The sequence below is a fragment of the Agelaius tricolor genome, unplaced genomic scaffold (assembly GCF_023055355.1).
Source record: "Agelaius tricolor isolate 1412-34295 unplaced genomic scaffold, bAgeTri1.0.p SCAF_6, whole genome shotgun sequence".
In the NCBI taxonomy this organism is placed as follows: Eukaryota; Metazoa; Chordata; class Aves; order Passeriformes; family Icteridae; genus Agelaius; species Agelaius tricolor.
Window position 1 is genome coordinate 34,388,360 of NW_027269266.1, and position 17,883 is coordinate 34,406,242.

The window sequence follows — 17,883 nt, forward strand, 5'->3', positions numbered from 1 at the left end:
ATTATATTTTACTTTCTTTCACTTTTTATTTCAGTATCTCATGGGGTTTTATTATTTTCCAATTCTACTCCTCATCCCATCATGGCAGAGAGGGGAGTGAGTGAGGGGCTACAAAGTACTTGGTTGCCAGCAGGGTTAAGTCACAACACACATCAATAGCTCCTTTTCTAGAACTTAAAGCTATGTATTTAAGCAAATCTGCAAACTAAAAAATGTAGTGAAATGAAATACTGCTCGTGTTGTCTAACTACACTAAAATTTAAGCTAATTTCAAACATTTTTGTAGCATCAATTTAGCATGCTAGAATTCCATCGTCTATCTCTTAAAACACGAACAAAGTAATATACACGGCATAAAAAATTACTTCAAGATAACTTCCTTGTTAAAAATACTTAAGGAACAAAGCTATTTTCATACCACATCCAGAAAACGGATGAGGTGTGAAAGAAATCTCTTGTTTAATGTGACCTTTGGCTGTACTTTCACTTGTCATCATTATGAAGTAGCTACTCTCAGTGCCAACACATAAGCTGCGTTATATTATCCCATAACAGTAGTAGCACGTCTTTCAGGGAGTGTTTCATACTTCAAGAAACTGGTGGCAGAATGCACTGACAGCACTTACCTTTGTAGCTGCTTATAATAGGTCTTATTCAACAATAAGACCTCATTTACAAAAGGAAATAAGAGGGTATTAAATTTCAGAGAGCATTTCGCATAAACTAGGATATGTTGAGGAACTCCCTTGGAGTTCTCAGCTTCAGTGAAAACATTCAAATAAGAAGAAATGTAAATTTCAGATTGGAACTCTGCCCCAAATAATAATATTCAGAGCTTTGTTACTGTGCACACACCAAAAATACTGCATCATTAAGATCCGCAACATACTTGACTTTTCTTAACGCATATAATTAAGAAAATATTTCTGGAAAGCAAATGAATTTGAAATTCAAGTAAGATTAATAGAACAAATACGGCAAATTTACGTTTTATACAATGGTAGCAAGCTGCAGAATAAAAATCAGTAGCTATCATTATCTAAAGCTGTTCATCTAACACCACAGAGAGAAAAACTATTGATACATACTGTACACACATTTTTATCCATGTATATAAATCAAAGGAAACAGCTTCCTTTAAGGCAAGCATATGAAGATACTAAAGCAAGATACAAATTAAATATTCATACATTCAATATTTCAAAATAAGGAATTTGGATATACACATGCATAATTTAAGTTCTATAGTGAAACCTGTCTACAGAGGCCATTTCTACTGTATTTCAACAGCATTGAAACTTGAAATGTACAATGCAGCCTTTCCATGCTGTGTTAAAACTTTAAAGTATATAGTAATTCATTTCAAGCACTAAACATGGAATAAAGGCCACATTATGCACATGGCACTTCTGCAGAGGAACTGCTGCTTTGCCCTATTCATTACAGCTCTGAAACAGGGCTGTCAGTCCTGCAAGGTGCTTTCGGACTGCCTGAGGTACTCACTGGGAACTGAGGCCAAATAAATAGGCAACTTCAGGAACAGGGTGGCTCACTGGCCCTGAAGAGTCCATCACTCATAATTGACTCAAAGTCAAATTCTGATCCCAGGTACCAGTTTTAAACTCTGTTGAGCTGGTGCCCACAGCTAAAGCCTGAAACTGGCCCCTTACACTGTCCTTATACAGTCATTCAAGCCTCTATGGAATAAAGGTGATATTTCAGACCTTTCCGATTGGCAGAGGAAAGGAACGCAAAAACAGGTTTCACACTATGTTGTGCACTAGAAATTATTCTTTGTGATCACAGAACCTGGAAGTAGTTTCTGTACAATAACACAGGCATATTAAATTTGAAGAGCTTATAAATTTCTATGCATTCAAAAAACCCTGGGAGAAAAGAAACCCCTTACTATCCATCCACCTTCCTTCCCTTACCATGTATCTCTTTCTGCATGTGTCATCTAAAGATACCAGCATTCCTCCCCATGTATTTAAAACCTCGCCACTGAAAAAGAATTCTCCATATGGGTTATTAATGTGAATATTTTATTTTCTTATTAAAAGCTAAATGTATTTAGTTCAAACATCAAAAGCCTCATTTTAAAAACATTCATTTTACTGGGACAAAAATATATGTTAACTTGAAGAATAATTAAAGAACACTTATTAAGGGGAAATAAAACTACTCTATTTCTACTTTAAATAAATAAATACTACTCTATTTCTAGTTTAAAGTAGACGTTTATCTTTGCCCCTTAAAGGTCACTCATTTTATCTTGGCACACCTATGAAATCATAGAAGCAAAAGCAAAGTAAGTAGAAAAGTGGTATTAAGGAATATAAAACTAAACAAAATTAGTATCTACATGGTAAATTACTTCATTGAAAACCATCTATGGATTCTGCAAAGAATATACTTTTGCCTTAGAGCTAGTACTTTAATTTTCAAGAACTAAGAAAAAAAAAATCAAAACTAGTCAGTAACAATGCAGCGTCGAAAAGCAATAAACTCAAAATTAAGTTATAAATAATTTAAAGCATGTCATGAAGATGTATTAATAATTCATCAGATAAATAATTTACTAAATAATCAAATAAATAAATAATGAAATACATAAATAAATCAGCAAATAAATAATTCTGCAAAATAACCTAAACAATAAGTCACTAAAACAAATGACAAACCTACAAAACTACAATGATTTTCTAAATTCTGATAGTTTTAAATAAACAAATGTATATAAACTAGATCAATCTTTGGTGGATAGAGAAATATTTTTCACTGCTATTGGTGAATTCCTGATTACACTGCACAAGGATACAATTTTAGATTTTACAAGAGTGCAGTTTTTCCCTTGTAAATTATTAACATGATTGCTACAATACATTCTCCTCTGTATTTTACATGTAATCCCTTTATGTAGCTCATTTTTCCCCCCAAAAATGAAAATCTCTTTACAACATTCTTAATTCACATATTTCTTTTTTTTTCCTGGGTGCAGTACTTACAACACTGAAATAGCCTTCTTGGTGGTTCTCTTATTGTCTTCTGCAAACCTTCAGAAGTTTTGCTGCAGGGGAAAAACAAGTAGAATAACCTTAATTATTACAGATGGTATCTCATTCATTAGCAGATGACAACATTTTATTTGAAAGCACAAGAAAAGCTGTTTTATAATTCTACAAAGCAACTTAATGCGAAACAACCATTACAGTTTGCAGACTACCGAAAGTTTTTAGAAGTCTTTGGTGGAACGAATTCAAGCAGACTGAGGCCTGTTTCTTGTATTTAAGCTGACACACAATCTGTGCAAACTGGCACTAATTCAGATGTAAAGACAAACCACGAGAAGGACAAAATACTTGGCTGACATCTAATGTTATCCTTGATTTTGGAAGTTCATAGTCCTTGAAAGAATACAGTGAGATCATTTAATATCCACTATCTAAGTACATTCACAACTTAATTAGAATACTGCACTCCAACGCCAACATTGGTACCACAAAGGTCAAAATCCACTCTTTTCCTCAATCAATTTTCAGTCTCCATTTATTTTAATGAATAATATTGACAGTCACCACAGCTTTCTTCAAAGTGGTACTCTGTAAATACAGCAGTTGAAGAAATGTGCCACAAGTGTAATCATGCTACCAACTTTTATCTGTTCTGTCAAAAAAGGTTTACTTGCTTTCTTCCATAACACACATTACATACAGGGAAGAACAAGACAGTTTTACAAACCATGCTACTGACATGGATTCTTTATCTCTGTATGGACTACAAAAATGAAGAAATACATCAAACCTGAAGTTGTATGTTGCATACATGCATGGGTTTTTGCTCCTTGTTTCAAAGAAAGTAAGTGTGCAGTGTTGTTTCTGGAAGCAGTATTTCAAATTGCTGATGGTGCTGCTGTATTTCAGCATTTAAAAGCATAAAGGATAATTTACTCTTAAAACTACCTGGGCACGTTATATTTAACAAGTCTCAAATTCTCTTTAGGGATTATAATAAGAAAACACTTTGCTTAATCATAAATTTTATATTTATCTTGGCTAAACACCCTCCTTTGGATAGACTGCCATGTTTTGTCAAGAAAAATCAACACAGTGGAAATGAAGTACTTGTTCTGTTGTGTGGTCATTCAAAAGAGTATGTAGAAGTAATGTAAATGTGCACCAGTGCCGCTGATAATTTCACGCTCTCATACACTCATTTCAATTTGCTTTAAAAAGGACTATTCCTCCTGGCTAAATATAGTCATCATGAAAAAGCATACCTCCCCTTTGAGCTAATAACACTGCAAGCCTCAAGACACAACAGTACAAAAACTTCTATATTTTAAGGAACCTGAAACACTTTCTCCTCACAGTATGTGTTTCTGAAGTGGGACAAATGAGACTGGGTTTTTTTTATAAAAGTATTCTCATTTAGTGTGCAGATTTCTCTTTGAAAATGACAATTCATTCCCACACCACATCTCTGAACCCCATTCAGCCCCCCAAAAAATCATCTATGTCCCCAATGCTTCTTTTTAAAAGCAATGAGTTATTGTAAAAGCAGCCTATACTGTCACACATTAAAACATTTTGAGGATTACTGGGATGTACAATGGCTCTGGAGGTTCTGGGATCAGACCTTCTATAGGAAGAACCATTTAGTCACAGAGCATTCATCTGCAGCTTTGGAGCCTCTGGTAGCAGTGATTTTTCACCAATGAGTTACAGTAGAGCTAAAACTGTAATTACACTTACTGACGTCTTAAACCCAAATTTTTTCCTTTTAAAATTTACTCATTTTTTAATTACTTTCATGTTCAATTTGGGCTTCTAATCTGTGGTTACAGAACTCACCTCCTCACACAACTACTTCTGTCTAAGCTGGAGGGCCATAATTACATGCTCAAATAAGACATGTAAATCATTAAAAGAGGGACCCAAACCAGCCAATGGCTTGGAATACTGCCACCTTTCCCCCACCTGCAATCACATGCAAATTCCACCCTACACAAGAGACAAAGACAGAAACTGAATTTGATTCCCTTCCTCTCTTCTGCCAGCTGGTTCTCTTCCCCTCCAGCCCTCAAGCATCATATAGGTGCCTTACATCATGCAGATCATGAGGAAGGACTTGTCAACAGAAGACTAAAGCAGAAGGCACTGATGTTCAGGTGTACTTCCCTGAGAAAAATGGCAAAAATCAAGTGATCATGTGCATTCTCTACTCTGCCCAATCTGGGAAGCTGTGCCACAACACGGAGGCGCCCTTCCTGGCACTCAAGTTAATTTGGGTGATAATTCAAGGAACTGGATTGTACCCCACACCTAAGAACAAATTTCAAATCTTTACAATGGCATAATTATAAATCAGGTGCACTGTAAAAGGACTGAGCAACAAAGCTATTTAATTTTCCTCCTTTTGATATTGCCATTATCAGAAAGTTTCTTAGTTTGAAGGCACAAATCAGACCAAAAGAAACCACATACTGCTGCTTGCTTCCTTTGAATATAGGAAATATAGGAACGTAGGAAACAGGGAAATATAGCAAACAGGGAAATTTTAGAAAGAGAATGCTATGTAACATCAAAATTTAGGATTTTTTTTTTTTTTTTTAATACTCAGAAGTAAACATAGGGAGAAAGAAAAAGGCTGGACAGACCTGATTAACCAGATTATACCAATGTAAGGTACTGGCCACTATATTCTGACCCACTTTTCAAGGACTCCTGGAATTGTTATAAAGTTACACAAAATATTTAGCATTATCAACAAAAGAAAATAAATAAAAGAGACTGGCAATTGTTCATAATAACTTATAAGTTTACATATAAGTTTACATTTAAGAACTTAAATAATGCATAAATATTTCAATACTAGAAGGTTCATTCTTGCGCCACAATTTCCTCCCTCTATTTATTACAATTGATCAATTACATTAAAAATTATCTGCTTGGTCCACTTCACATAGAAAGATACTTTTGTGACACACTACAGTACTTCATAAAAATTTTAAATGCATCTGATTTTTTAAAAAACAAAAAGTAAAAAAGTGGGTTTTTGACATATTGACAAGTCTAACTAAAAACTGTAAAAGAAACTCAGTCCTACAACATTATAGGATAATTTTGAGTATGTTCTTGGTAAAAACCTTGAGTATTTCTGAATAACTTTTTAACCAGCTTCTTCCAATTGTCTCTAAGGTAAAAATCAATTGCAAAATATTGAAACATAGCAAAATGTTAAATCCCAAACTACTGAATTAACTCCTATCAATACAAGACATAGCTCATTTGACTGTTATGACCCACATTTCCTAGTCGATTTTTAGATAACAAGCAGATTACCAGCAAAGGTTTATCTCAAATTCCCACATGTACAGCATGCCACATTAAATATATGCAAATCAACCTCTTTCTCTTCTACTTTTTTTGAGCTGACAACTCATATGACCTGAAGCCATGGTTAACGATTACAATTATTTGACTTTCATATTTATACAATCAGTCATCAGATATGCATGTTAATTGATTTTAACAGATAGTTTTGTATTCTAATGATCAACGGTAAGTGTACATTTTACCAACTTCTTGATTTATAAGAAAATAAAATTTTTACCAGTTTTCACAATTAACCCTTCATTGTATTGATTTGCAGAATTCAATGGGAACTTCTCAATAATATGTTAACCTGCAAGCACTCCAAACTAAGAAATCTTAATTTTGGTAGCAAAATTTAATTTTTAAATTATAAACACTCTTCTATTGTGTTTAAAATTTATCTAAACAATGCACTGGCAATTTATTAGAATTGATGAAAGATAATTTATACTTAATTGTACTGGGCAAACAAGTAGTTTGCAGTTATTTAATATTCACATTTGGCCACTTAAAATTTCATTTCTCTTTTTCAATGAACCTTAGTCATGCAGTCCTAGATTTCAGTAAGACCCTAGATGTCATATATATGATAGAGTACAACACTACATTTAAGATCCTTATTTTTCAAGTTACATTCCTAAAGCCAAAGGGTCCTTCTGTTGTCATCACTAACCATATTAACTGAACTGTTTTGGTTTGGTTTTTTATATGGCTGAAAATTTAAAATTTGCAATTAAAATTTTATTTTGGATGCCCTATTTTTGGAAACATAAGAAATTGAAAATTGCGCACATTTTCAAGTGAAGAATTTACTATCTTCTAAGATTATACAAAGTGCAATCATTACCTTCCACAATTAATAGTTGTTGTTCTTTATGTCTATTCATAAAAAAGAGTGGATATTGCATCGTACTCTCAAAGATCCGATCATGTCTTGTTCTGTAGAAAAGCTCTCCCAATTTAGGCCTTAATTGCTGCTGTACTAACTGATCATGCACCAATTTTGATAAAGTAAGAGCTGCTGGATCCCTTTCTCAGCATATTTGAATACCAATATAGATATTTTAATTTCTGCAAAATGTAGAATCTTTCAATTTTCTATTAATAACTGAATGAGGTGCAGAGGCTATTCAGCTTTTATTCAGGTGAGCTTTATACCCTGTAAGTTCTGCTACTATTCTCTTTTTGTCTGGTAGCTCCAATTAATTTCAAGTGAGATTTACCCACTATAAGATTCTGAGACATTCTCTACAACAAAAAGAGACACAAGCACACTCATGTAGATACACTTATTCTTAGTTCTTGCAATGGACCAGGAACAGAAGAAACTCAAAGTCACATTGCACAACCATGAATAAGCACCTTAACCCCTAAAACATTCTTTAATGGACTTCTCTGATTTTAAAAAAGTCTTGATTTCACATTGAATATAATGAGAATGTTAGTGAATATGTGATGGGATTTTGTTGCTTACTTAATAGCTGTTTTCCTTAAACTAAGGCTTGCCAGCATGACAAATACCAGTAAGGCAAATAAATTCTCTTCAATCTTTCCCTTACTGGGAAACAACTTCGTGGCCTTCAACAGATCTTGGTTTTAATTCTGAACATAATGAGAAAGTCTGCAGGTCTACAGAAAGAAGAAATACATTCTACTATAATCACTAACCCCATTTGAACACCACAGATATAAGTGCAGAAAGACCCTGATTTCTCTTCCACAATTCAGTGCTATGAGTTAACCACCTTAAGGTGGTTCCCTGTAAGGTCTATAACTTTTGTAGCTGAGGCAGACCTTAAGATAAATGGAAAGGAGAAATAAAGATCCTATACTTATATGTGAAACTCCAGTATAACCAGCCAGAAGTAAATAGTGGGAAATATAAGACAAATATGCTAATAAAATTCACATATATATTTTACATGTAAATATCTAATAAACTTAGAAAATAGATATAATTCCTAGTTTCTAAAAATGTTTTCTACCCCTACTTCTCTTTGAACTTGACTGTTAAAAATTACAAAACTGGTAATGTCAGCTATGAAGAAAAAGAAGTAAAATTAAACAATTACTTATGGGCTGACTGAGCCAAAGAAGTCCTGATCTGACTAATAAATATGGCACATTCATTTACATCACAGTAAATGGGGTTACACCAAGCTGCCAATCAGTCACTAGTGGGGTTCTTCAGGGCTCTATTTTAGGCCAATGCTCTTCAGTGTCTTCATAAACTATTTGGATGCAGGATTCAAATGTATACTGAGTTTGATGACAACACTAAATTGGGAGGAGCTGTTGACTCCTTCCATAGCAGAGAGGCCTTGCAGAACCATCCTATCAAATTAAAGAGCTCAGCAATCACCAGCTGAATGACAATTTACAAGGGCAAATGCTGGAATCTGCAGCTGGGACATGGCAACCCTGGATGTATGGACTGACTGGGGAATGAGAGGCTGGACAGCAGCCCAGTGAAAAAGGACTGGGGATCCTGGGTGGTGAATTGAATATGAATCAGCAGTGCCCTGGCAGTAGAAGGGTCAACAGTGTCCTGGGGTGCATCCAGGCAGAGCACTGCCAGCTGGGCAAGGGAGGGGATGGTCCTGTTCTGCTCTGCACTGGGGTGACCTCATCTTGAATACTGTGTGCAGTTCTGGGCACCGAAACAGAAGAAAGATATAAAGCTATTAGAGAGTGCAGAGGGCCACAAGGAGGATGCAGGGTCTCGATGGGAAGACATACAAAAAGCAGCTGAGGTCACTTGGTTTGTTCAGCCTGGAGAAGACTGAGGGAGGACCTGCAGCTACAACTTCCTTGCGAGGGGAAGTGGAGAAGCAGGCACTGATGTCTTCTCTGTGGTGACCAGGGACAGGACCCGAGGCAATGGCCTGGAGTTGTGTCAGGGGAGGTTTAGTCTGGATATCTGAAAAATGTTCTTCACCCAAAGGGTGTCTGGGCATTGGAACAGGCTCCCCAGGGAAGTGGTCACAGCATTAAGCCTGACAGAGCTCAAGAAGCATTTGGACATGGCTCTCAGGTACATGATGACACTCTTGGGGCTGTACTGTGCAGGGCTGGGAGTTGTACCTGATGATCCCTGTGGGTCCTTTCCAACTCAGGATATTCTTTGATTCATTTAAGTTACAATTTATATAAACATTTTCACAAGATGCCTAAACCTAGATGAAAGTACAAACAAAAGAAAATAATGTTTTACTTACTATAAATATAATATAATATTTATAATACTCACTGTTTTTAAACAGTATGTTAATTGCTCATCTTGAAGACAGATTATTAGAAGTAGCATATGATTAACAATACTCATTGTATTTACTAAAAACTGAGAGGAAACAAAGAATAGAAAGCAATTGGTGATACTTCCTGATGACAACTTTTATATGAAGAATTGCAACTACAATAAATTCCACAGTTAAATGTTAAATTAAGGCTATGTGTAGAAAGAAGACCAATAAAACACATTCTGGGAAATGAGGAAATAGTGTACCTAAAAAATGTCCAGTTCTAAGACAAACATGAGTTCAGGGATTGCAAGCCAGATCACTGAAACTATTAAGGGGATTTTGACAGGGACAGCTGAGTGAGAAAAATCTGGAAGTTCAGTATCAGTGGCTTAGTATCCAACAATCTACACATAATCTTAGTCACAAATGTGAACCTGAATCCACGAAATATAGAAAACCACTTACTATACTGCCCCTGTTGCACAGTAATGTGTCCTTTGGCACTATTTCACGCAGAAGAAATTATCACGAAAATGGGTACATTGAATACAACTAATGGCTAAGTTTAGTTACCTGTACCCACAGGTGATCATATTTGATCAGATATGATCAAAAATCATCAGGGGGTCTTCTATTTTCCTTGACGTAGAAAGTGTCATTTTTAGGATGTTTTACAAAAAACACTTAACTACTTTGCAACTCATTGTACAACCTCAACAAAGAAAAAATATATTCTCAATCAGCTGCATCAATTTGGTACAGCCATATGAACTCCAGTAAAAGTGCAATGCATGGAAGGAAAAATACCAAAAAATGGGAAGAGAGGGAGGAAAAAAGAAAATATTGATCATTTTGATGACAAATTTATCTAAGTACACACACAGGTTACCTAGATGTGATAAAAATCAAATTCATAAAAACTCTAAGTGTCAATTTATGAAACAGAAACATTATACCACCTCCAAGATGTTTCATTTCTACCAATACTTGCCCTCCCTAAATGTCACTCTATTTTATCATGGTGACTGAATTACAATGGACCTGATAACGTCAAGAGATAGATTAATAAGAATGACATTAGTTTGCTTGCATAAATCCAGCCCACTACTTGGATGCTGCCTGTCTATAACAAAGTGGCACATGAACACTGCTTAAGTGGCCAAATGCCTCTTCTGACATGAAGACTCCTTTTGAGACTCCCAGGGTTACCAGGAGAACTATGCCTCATAGCACCCAAATGGACAAAACATAGAAACTCTAGTGCTAAGAGAAATGAAAGACTGCACAGTTTCTCTTTGAACAAGTAACTATTTTACACAGAATCATCAAGTTACCAAATGCAAACCACAGCAGAAAACTGCTGCAAATTTCAATCCTGTTAGTGGATGGATGAATTTAGGGAAGAAGATGGAAGTATCATCACTGTAGGGCAAAATTGCTGGGTTTTATTTTAAACATGCTTAAAAACAAGGTTTTAACTTAAACATTTAAGAGTGATTTTAGTCTGAAAGTTTTCCATCTCTTGCCACCTGAAACTGGCGATCCAAATGTCTATAATAGCACATTTGAAATGCTGAGTTATATTAATCTCATACTAACTATAGCAGTTCAATTTCAACAAATTTCTCAGGGTTTTTGCATATTGCTGAATAAATGACTCTGGAATTAGCTTACTTTTCTTGGAGGCATTATATGAGATTATTTCTTAGTCTCCTCCTCTTTGATTTAGTACACATCTTCAGATAATTTATTAATGTTCTGGATATCTCATTCATCATCTATTATTACTAGTGTCATAAATTAGAGGAATGGAACAAAGCACTGGACTATATGCTTTTTCCACATTCATCAATAAAACAGCTACCACTGTTAGCAAGTACTCTGTAAAGTAGTTGGTTTATCCACTAAGATGAGATCAGGAGCAGTTTTTTAACTCAAATCCCAAAACAGATTAGATTTATAGTATAAGAGGCTATTAATGAAATAAAAATCAGGACTTCACTTTAAAATATAAAAGGGTAGAAATAGCTGGTCTTCAAAACACAAAAGCAAATGTCAGACATTGCTATATCTTCTAAAATACTCAGATGAATTAGAAGGCTGATGAATGCCCATTTTACCTGGAAAATGGATTAATTGTTAAAAATGCTATAATTTTGCCAGCATGTTGTAGAACAGTAAAAATAAGGAAAGATTCAACTAACAGAAATTTAAATGTCAACACTTAAATCAGCCGTAATATTGCTCAAGAGGAGAAGTTGCCTCAACTGGGGCTAAGCAGGAAAAATGAAATCCCTTGCCTTTTCATTTTTGGGGGTTTTTTGGTTGTTTTTTTAGTTTTTTGTTTTTTGGGGTTTTTTTGACAATCTAAACATAAAGGACATTGGAACATACAATTGTGAAAATTTCATAATATTTTCAAAATAATGGATATTAGTGGAATCCTATAGGTAAAAAATTACATAGTAGTATACTATTCTACATAAAGTACTTGAAAAGAGACAGAATTAACATTATTATGAAATATTAACTACTGACTTTAAAAGGTCATTATGCCTGTATTAAATTACATATTTGAATTAAATATCAATATCCAATAATCAGGTTTTTTTGTTTTATGTAGGGATTGTTGATATATTTTGTACACATTCACTATTTACATTCCTTTAACTAAATCTCTCATTAAGACAAATTAGTATTTTGCATGACACAACAATACTGCACTCACCTCTTTCTAACTGTTTGTTGAAAATATTTAAACCAGGGTTAGAACTTCATCAAGGGAATGAGATATAGAATTTAAGTTCTTGTAATATAGAAGAAAAGAACTCCAAATGTTAAAATGGAAGTGGATAAAATGCTTCCAGCAGCAACTGTGTATCTAATTTCTACAAGGGAAGAAATTCTTTCATCTTTAGGCACTACAGATTAGATATTTCAGGCTCCAATATGACCTGAAAACAACAAAATTAAAGTTTCCAACTAAATTAAAAGTTTATTGTGCTACCTCTAATTCAGGACCTACATTATTTTCCTTATAGAACCTTCAATAGCTGTAGCAACTGATGATTAATAAAACATACTTGTACCAATGCCTTTTAAAGCTAATTCAACTCAACACAGTTAGACTCTCGTATAGTTACAGCAAACAGTGGAACAGAAAATTAACTATATGAGCTGCACCTTTTTTTAGTCTCCAGTTTGATCAGTTTGGCAATGATCATACTTCTTATTTAATCTATAAAGGCAGTTTGCAATCAAAAAGAACCTTATGATGAAAATAAGTAGTACCCTCTTTGTATTACGGCGCACTTGGTTTGAGGACTGACATAAAGGGGAGAAGCCAATCCCTTCTCTGATTGAGAGCAGCCATTTGCACTCTCTTATCTCTGCCTCACTTCAGATAAAAATGCACACTGTCAGGGAAATGCTAAATGTTAATCTTCTCTCTCACAATTACAATATTTACCCATTAGTAGGTCCCCTGAATTCCATTTTCAGTCTTGGCGAATTTCTACTTTCCACAATGGGAAACTTAATTAGACAAGAGACTATAAGCAAGTCATACCCAAAATGTCCAGCAGCAATCTATAAGTAACAGTTACAAGATAACTCTGGTGAAAAAGGACTTCATTGAATCTGATCTCCCACACCAATGCAAGTGCTCTGCAACTAAGGGAGCAGTTAAAAAAACAGAAGCATTGGCAATGGCAACATCTCCTCATGCAAGAGTTTTCTTGACTTAGTGTTTCCAAAATATCTGAGATTTTTTTCCCTTCCTGCCTTTTTGTTCACTGAGTGAAAAACTTGTTTTTGCATGAATTCTTAATAGAAGCTCAAATCAAGGAACATACATGGTTAATTTATGTCAGACAAACTTCAATATATTAACCTTGGGATGCATGGAAGAAGGCTTTTCTTTTCCTCATCCCAAAGAGATTATTACTTCCTTATCTAAAACTTTACAACAAAATCCCAGCAAAGAGTAACTGCATTATTTTCCAGATAAATAAGCAGGTAACCTGTTACATACTCTGAATACACAATTTGTTGGTGATAGATTTTAACATTAATCAATTACTGTATAAAAGTACTAAAAAATCATGGGACAAAAATGTTGTAGCTCATCCCATATGGAATGTGGAATACAAGAGTCAAATTTCCTTAAATAATTATGCCAACATAACTTTCCTTTAACTCTTGCTACCTAATTCTCATAACCTTCAGATTTGCTAAAAATATCAATGAAGAGTAAGTTGCATGCTGAATAGACAGCAACTAACCACCAAGAAGTAAACAAAAATAAAATTTCTTTGGTTAGAACACAGAAGAAAAAATCAATGGAATCTTGAATTAAATAATTTTCTCTTTTTAGGTTTATTTTTATAGTAGATTCTCCAAGACACCAAGTTCTGTCTTCTTTTTAACATAAGATATTCAGAAGGCTTCAGATATTTACATACCTGCTAGATAGGATCACTACTTGTAAATGTTGACTCTTAACTTGATTGTAAGGGACATCGCTGTTGCATTCTCTAATTAGAGAAATTCCATGAAATTTAAACCTTTGCTTCTCAGCAACACCATATCCTCTAAATTGTACTAGTACAGTTGAGTACCTATTCTCAGACATATTTTTAAGCCCTATATGTTAGAACATTCATTCATGTATGATCAGAAGCACATGTGGTCCTGCAATTATCTAAAACATTTATCACTGGGAGAAAAGGCCAAACAGGACACTTGAAACCCTGTTACCACAAAGCAGTGGTTAAATGCAAGAGGAGAACTGGGAAAACGGCACTGTGAAGCCAACAGACAGGTAGCAGTGGAGGGCCAAATCTCACAACACCAGGACCAAAGACAAGCCCCTCCACAGGGGGCTGTGAAACTAATTTCCTCAACTCAATTATTACCACTAGTAAAGAAGTTTACTACAGCTACATGATTTAACAACTGTTAAACCAGCACTGCTAAATTCAGAATCCACTAAAAACACACTACAAATTGTCACAAAGAAATAGGGCTTGTTTACTCCTCATTACAGTGTCAGTGAGTCAAAGAGTTGATTTTAAACAACAAAAGCCTGACAGACGAAAATGCCGCCAGCTCTGTCAGACTCCTGGAAGAGAAAGTCAAGGCTCAAATGATTGCGTTGATCTTTGACTGAAACTGTAAAACAAGTCAGTTTCTTCAAAGCCAAACATAACACTGAAGCCAACAATAAGGAATGTTTTAGTTTTTTCCACACAATGAATTTTTTGATGTCATGAGCTCTGGAAGTTTTTAATCACACTAAAAAAGCATTAGCAAGGCAAATGTACATGACCCAGGCCCATAAGCCACCACAGGACTGGTTTTCCTAACTAATCTTATTTTTTCTTCTCTCACCTAAATTCCAGTATCAATACTTCTTAATAATAGATACTCTCAAATTTTTAACTAGCTTTCAACATACATTTTCTTTCACTCTCTACATCTGAACAATAATTCATATTTGTTCAGTGACTAAATTCCAGACTATCTGTATTTTATTAGTCACATGGAAATTGGAGTGCTACCTACAAAACTTCAAGATACACTTCACAGACACAGATCAGAATCAAAAATTTTTCCCATTTAAATACTAACAGCCTTAAGACACTTAATTTATTTAAATTAAAAGCACATTTTATGCTTTTAATTTAAATAAAAGTAATTGAAAATACTCTTTACTGTTTACTGTTCAGAAGTGATTCTTAGTTATCCTTCCTGAACTCCTGATTCTCACTATGACCACCTATATCTCACATGAGTCTTCTCATTCCTTTTGTAAAAAGTCTACATTCACTAAATGCCTCTCAATGTATGTTTCAGTTAATTTTATAGCGTATTTATTAAGATTTCTGCATACTCATTAAAAATCAGATTCATCAGTGTTTACTTTCTAATTTTAGACATAAATTTATTTGAAGTAAAATTTTAACCCATAAAAAGGGAACTAATTTTTACGTACTGCAGATATCATAAGCCCCTTAGAAGAGTAACAGCAGAAATTAAGTTAATGACTGGAATCAGAGCCAGAAACACTGGACAGACAATAGTTTAATTTAACCGACTGCTGCACAATGTCTTCTTCCACCTCTCACCTCCAGTAAATTTATCTTGATTGTAACTATATTGGTCAGTTCAAGTTTGTTTAGCTGCAGGTCTTTCCATCACTGACATCAACAATGAAGTCACTCAGGACTTACAAGTACAAATCAATTTTGTCTTCCTGGAACAAATCTTAAGCATCCAGAAGCTCAGGACCCCAATATTTGACTCCAGGAACTAAGTGCTTAGTAGGCATCTGGAAAGTAATTAATTACTTCACTTAGCTGTACCAGCACTTTATTATCCATTTTACGTAAGAATTCATAATGATAACAAGTGTATTGCTTGGCACGGAGCAAAACCATGCAGGCAACCAACAGATATTTCCTCTGACCCCCTGATCAATTAATTTTGGTAACAGAGACAAATGCCTTCAGAATAGCAGAGCAAGACAACAGAATTCCTCTAAAATGATAGAAGCAGAAAAGAATATATACTGTGAAGAAGTGAACAAGGTTTTAACGATAATTCGCTGAAGTAATTCTCTGTACCACTAGTAAAGCTGTTTTCAGTAATGTACAGCATGCTACACAATACTTTATAGTTAAATAATTTCATGACATCATATGCTTGCCAGAAAAAGATGGCATAGGCTACCTATCCAGAATGCTTGCCATTACAAACATTTCATTTCAACAGAATAGAATTGTTTAGGTTGGAAAAGACCTTTAAGATCATCAAATCCAACCATTAACACTGCCAAACCTACCAAGTTCCCAAGTGCCACATGCACACATCTTTTAAATACCCCAGGGATGGTGACCCAACCATTTCCCTTGGAACACTATTTCAGTGCTTCACAAATCTTTTGGTGAAGAAATTTTTCCTAAAACCTAATTTAAACTTTCCCCAGCACAACTTGAGGGTGTCTCCTCTTGTTACCTGGAAAAGAGACTAACCCCCACCCGCACACAACCTTCTTTCAGGTAGTTGTAGAGAGCAATAAGGCTCTCCTGAGCCTCCTTTTCTAGAGCCTAAATAACTCCAGCTCCTTCAGTCACTCCTCATGCACTCCAGACCCTTCACCAGCTTCACTGTCCTGGGCTTACTCCAGACCTCAACGTGTTTCCTGTACACAGGATTCAAGGTGTGCCCTCACCAGTGCCGAGTGCAGGGGGACAATCACTGCCCTGGTCCTGCTGGCCACACTACTCCTGATACAGGCCAGGATGCCATGGGCCTTCTTGGCCACCAGGGCATACATTGGCTCATGTTCAGCTGCTGTAAACCAGCATCCCCAGGTCCTTTTCTTCCAGGCAGCTTTCCAGCCACTCCGCCCCAGCCTGTAGCACTGTCTGGGGATGATGTGACTCAATGGCAGGACCTGGCACTTGGCCCTGTTGAACCTCAGACCATTGGCCCCAGCCTGTCAAGATCCTTCTGCAGAGCCTTCCCATCCTCCAGCAGATCAACACTCCTGCCCAACATGGTGTCAGCTGCAAACTTACTGAAGGTGTACTCCATCCCCTCATCCATACCCTTGATAAAGGTATTAAACAGGGCTTGTCCCACTGCTCAGCCCTGAGGACACCACTGTGATCTGTCACCAGCTGAATGTAACTCCATCATCACCACTCTCTGGGCTTGGCCAGCCAGCCCAATTTTACCCAGTGAAGCATCTGCCTGTCCAAGCCACAAGCAGCCAGTTTCTCCAGGAGAATGCTGTGGGAAACAATGACAAAGGCCTGAAGTCTAGGTAGAGAACATCCACAGCCTTTCCCTCACCCAGTTAGCAGGTCACCTTGTCATAAAGAGAGATCAGATTGGTGAACTAGGACTTGCCTTTTCATAAACACATACTGGCTGGGTCTGATCATGAGGTTGTCCCATATATGCCATGTGATGGCATTCAAGACAAATACTTTAAATTTACACTTTTTAACCTTAAATTTGCACATACAATGCAAACAACGCATACTATAAAAAGAAAATAGCTCACCTAATGAGATCAGTTAAAATCCAAAATCTAAACACAAAATCAAGTCAACCATAAACAGAAGGAATAATGCCCATGTAATTTTTATATCTTGTATTTACCAATCTTCTATATTTTTATTAATGTAAAATACATAAATACATTAGAAAATGTAATGTGAATTTAGTATTTTTTTATTATACGGGATTATCTT

General features: G+C 35.5%; 1 protein-coding gene across 7 annotated transcripts in view; it reads right to left on the reverse strand.

Moving 5' to 3' along the window:
• Nucleotides 1-17,883, reverse strand: part of TBC1D5 (TBC1 domain family member 5) — a 318,058-nt gene that overhangs the window by 285,645 nt on the left and 14,530 nt on the right. For all 7 annotated transcript variants that reach the window (XM_071429303.1, XM_071429304.1, XM_071429307.1 and 4 more), the window contains exon 2: nt 3,009-3,070. The gene's annotated coding sequence lies outside the window, so the exon portion shown is untranslated. The remainder of the gene's footprint in view (nt 1-3,008; nt 3,071-17,883) is intronic.